Here is a 5,075-nt window from a genome sequence, read left to right on the forward strand (position 1 = left end):
GCATTTACTGCTTTCGGGCCTCGGCCCAGCATTTACTGCTTTTGGGCTTCGGCCCCGCATTTACTGCTTTCAGGTTTTGACGCCTCGCATTTACTGCTTTCAGGCTCATCTGAAATCCAAAATCGACTTGGATACAAATTCATCCAAGCGATACTTCAAGGAGCAAGTCTAATCTTTCCACTACAAAGACAGAAAGTGACAGCTCCACAAACAGAGCATGACCCAACTCTCCATCGCAGACCAGCACGGTCATACCTCCGATCAAAGAATGGATCTCATCCACCTCCGTTGTGATCACCGACTAAACACTGGGGCAACACGCGCAGTTTTCTTTAAACTCTCTGTTGCTTTCATTCAAATGCATTCCCACAAATAGGCTCCCGACATGAACAAATCCTTCAATGGAGCATTAGGACAGTCTCGAAGACGCCCTATCAGTTCTGTTGGACCTGTTCGACTTACCTGTCCTCGTGGGACTCGGCTTCTCGAGCCTTCCCTAGGACGAATGCGCATGCCTACTCGCAATTAGGGAAAACATGCTTATGTGACTTCAGTCATGGTCTAACCACTCCAGAATGATGATGACTACATTCCCGGAAACAAATGTCATCCACACGCGACACCCCATGGGTCGTGTGCGAGACAAAAGGGATTTTCCCATGGGTCCACCCCATATTTCTTACCGCATACTCCACCGCACAATCGCCTAACACACTATCTTCTTTGTCATCTTTTACAGGGACACGTCGGTCACAGGCGAAGAATGATGCACAGGCTCACGCCTTTCTGAGAACTCCTCTCGAGCCTTCTCCCTTATACTTTGACAGGGAAGGGGCTCGGCACGGAGATACCCCCTACAAAGCTAAAGACAAAAACAATGAACGAGCCTTATGCCATCAACGCAACGATTTCAGTTGACATTGACGACATGAGACGGCCAGGGGCGACAGTTGCAGAAAACCGCCCACCACGAGTCACATCGATGACAAAAGACCGGGGGCATTCGCGTTCAACGCTTGCACCGAGACCACCTCGGACATCATCCACCCACGAAAAGCATTTCCAAGTGACGTACATGGGGCATCCCCGGTTGAAGTTCGCACTAGCACAACTTTTCCAAGCGACGTACACTGGGGCATCCCCGGTTGAAGTTCGCGCCAACACAACCTCGGCAAGCGACGTACACTGGGCCTCCCATGTTGAAGTTCGCCCCGAGGTCGCCATCGTGGGTCACTCCAGCAAGTGACGTTGGAACGCTCCTGGTCATTTGCGTTAAATCCAGGCCTCCTCCACAACAAGCATCAAGACAACTCCGGCCACTGATTCCCTAGGGCAAATTTGTTTTCTCCTTCTAGACAATAGGGGAATTCACCTGAAGAGATTGCAAGGGAAAATGACACGAAGTTCAACTTTCGAGTGCACGGGAGTCAAACTTCCAAGAAAGCCGGTCCTCACAAAATAGGGCTAGCAACACACAACAAGTCTCCACGAGGCGAAGCACACCAAAGTGGCCTCGGCGATACAAAGTCGAGGAGTTTCAAACAAAGACACGGGGCACAAAAACAAACCCCAGCTGCAAGAAAAAAACAGAGCGAAAAGAAGCGGGAAAAACCCGCCAATGAAGAGAGAGAGAAAAGATGCAGGAAAAACCTGCCAATGAACAAAACAAGGCACCGCCGAGATTTAAAACTCCGGCACCGCCAATTCAAAAGCAGTCAATAAACCCCGACAAAAAAGGGGAGCAGCAGACACAACTCCTTGACGGAGATAGAAAACAATGCACTCGGAGGTTGAATCCTTCAAAATCTTCGCCCTTGCAAACTCGAGAGATAAAAGAATCGAGCCCGCTAGGTCGAAACCCCTTTGGGGCGGCCTAGGCAAAAGATAGGGTAAAAGAGAGGCACGACCGAAAACCCTTTGGGGCGGTCGTGGCAAAAGGAGAGCTCTTCCCCTTTAGGTTGAGAGGTGCGGCCCCGAGGTGGGTGATCGTAGCAAAAGGAGAGCAAAACGAGAGATAAATAAAATTGCCCCCTAGTCTCTCACACATCGTGTGGACAAGGGATCCCCAAGGGAAGTGGCCAGTTTATCTATTCCAACACGACCCCCGATCGGCTCTCCAATACCACTCAACCGTCCAAGAGGGAACCTTCCTCAAGCACAGTGGGTAACTGAATATGCCGTCCAAGCAGTTCAGTACAACCTACACAACAGAAGGACGAAGAAAAATGGGGGTACATCTCATTGCAGGCGTGAACCCGTGTATCCTTTTAGCCTGCGGGCAACATGCTTCCCAAGCTTTCTCTTTTCACTTTGTCTTTGCATAACTCCGAATGGGTCACAGCCACCCTTCAACAGGCTATCACAGAGCCAAAATCCTAGACATTCCTCTCCAAGAGTCTAGTCACAACGCTTTGGAAATGGTCAGACTAAATCTGAATAGAAATCCCCAAGCGGGTTGCAAATGCAGCGCCCTACTGTACCCTATTGAGAAGGGTTCAAAGCCGACGGGCGCGTCGAACAAACGATAGAATTGCTAGGGCATCGTCGGGGAAGTCTCGATATGCCCAATACATAGCTAACGGGAGCCCCTGGAGGCCTCGCATCTAGGCCTCCGAGAACGGGACCTACTTATACTGTCAAAGCAAAAATCTTCATGGGTTGTTTAGGTGACCCAAAACTGAAGATCTGCGTGTCGCAACAACATTTCATGCTTACCTGTGTCCATTACTTGTTAGTATTCTAACATGATTTACTAGTAATGTCAGGATCACAGGTACTGCAAACAGCATGAACTACGACAGACTCTGATTCCTAGTTCCACAGGATACGTAGGCGCTCTGTCTTAGAGCTCGAGTCTCGCAATACAAGACGCCGACTTTTGGCGAACTTCTTGCAGGTCAAAGCATGACCGCCCAAGCAGCAGAGCTGGCCTCCGACAAAGCACAATCATTCCTCAGCAGCAAGTCGGTTTCCGGCAGCCCAATAGGTAACCGCCTAGCGGCGAGCCCGGCTTTCGGCAGATCAAACACATCACTGCCACAGAGGTAAGGCTTCAGTGAAATGACTTCGTCCCAGCATCAACGCTTGCCTCCGACAAATCAACGCTCCTTGGAAGATATCTCCCCAAGATCGATTCATCTCTACTTCATGTGACGGATGACAATCTCAACCCAAGAGGAGAAATCTTCAGAGCAGCACTCCAGGCACTCAGTTGCATCGCAATCAGTTGGCAAATAACGAAGCATTTTGCCACCACATCGATTGCAACATGGACGAAATCAACGAGGGAAGGAACACAATGATTCCTTCCACACCTCACCACCACTCCCCAGTGTTTGCATTTACTTCTCACACATTTATTTCTGCAATGCACTTTCATTAGCGTGCACCCTCTCAGGACCGCAGTGCACATTTATTTCCGCAATGCACTTTCATTAGCGTGCACCCTCTCAGGACCGCAGTGCACATTTATTTCCGCAATGCATTTTCATTAGCGTGCACCCTCTCAGGACCGCAGTGCACATTTATTTCTGCAATGCACTTTCATTAGCGTGCACCCTCTCAGGATTGCAGTGCACATCGCAAGTCCACCGGGTAGGCGCCTTTGAACTATGCAGTTCATTCGGTATGCGCCCGTGCATATTGCAAACCAGCCGAGCAAGCGCTCGTGCACATTGCAAGTCCATCGGGTAGGCGCCTTTGAACCATGCAGTTCATTCGGTATGCGCCCCACGTGCATATTGCAAACCCCTTCGGGTCAGTCCCGACTACCTTTCTGCATTGGGGTCAGTCCCCTTCGGGTCAGTCCCGATTACTTTTCCTGCATTGGGGTCAGTCCCCTTCGGGTCAGTCCGATTACTTTTCCTGCATTGGGGTCAGTCCCCTTCGGGTCAGTCCCGATTACTTTTCCTGCATTGGGGTCAGTCCCCTTCGGGTCAGTCCCGATTACTTTTCCTGCATTGGGGTCAGTCCCCTTCGGGTCAGTCCCGATTACTTTTCCTGCATTGGGGTCAGTCCCCTTCGGGTCAGTCCCGATTACTTTTCCTGCATTGGGGTCAGTCCCCTTCGGGTCAGTCCCGATTACTTTTCTTGCATTGGGGTCAGTCCCCGTCGGGTCAGTCCCGACTTTAATTGCCCGTTTCAGCTTTGTTCCGAACTCTACATGTTTATTGTGCACATCTCACCATATTCCCTCTTATTGGTACAACATCCTACATATCCAAAACAAAAAGGAGAGGGCCATATAGGAAATTCCATTTTGATCATTGCTATCAAACTGGGGTGCTTTTGAAATCTTTGATTGCATCCTCTATTCGAGCAAGCAGTCAAAGAGGGCAAGCTGTCAGCACCCCATTTTGGCTCACCACTCCAAACAATGATATTAGCAATAACCCAAGTCACGACTTGAGCAGAATACAGAAAACGGCTCGGCAGAGCAAGAAATCACTATTCATCCTCAAGTTGGCAAAATTGAGCAAATGGCCCATGGACATGACAGAAGGACTCTAGGGGTCACCAAAGGGGAAACAGAGCGACCAAAAACTCAAAAATGTCCAAAACCGGCGTTTTCAGTGTACTACACGGACGACACTATTTTCCGATAGTTCGCTCGGCCGTCGGAAGATAGTGAATATTGGACTCCAAAATTCCACACCAGTGCCAAAAAAAGATGAAAAGTGTCCCAAAGGCATTTTTCAAATCATCTGCTCTATACAGAACAATTTTCTGTATACAGACAACTTTTCAGTGGAAGTCCAAAAAATGCCGGTTTCCTGGAGAAAAGTTAATTCCAAATATCGGACGCGGCCATGCCCCATCACACACAGAGTATGAACAACGCTTCAGATTGTCTTTTGGAAGTCACACAGACACTTCAAATGACTTCCGAACGACAAAACAAGCATACCCCTCTTCAGAAGAGCATAGCCGGAGAAGGGTCTGATGGAATTACGGCAAACGAAGTTCATACCGCATTGCCCAGAAAACTCTAGCAGACATTCACAATTGGGCAAAAAACAAACAGCAAAACCCCTCGCGGTTTCCCGAGTAACCTCCGAAGAGCGGAAATGACCATT

The sequence above is a fragment of the Punica granatum genome, chromosome 4, assembly GCF_007655135.1.
Source record: "Punica granatum isolate Tunisia-2019 chromosome 4, ASM765513v2, whole genome shotgun sequence".
Lineage (NCBI taxonomy): Eukaryota > Viridiplantae > Streptophyta > Magnoliopsida > Myrtales > Lythraceae > Punica > Punica granatum.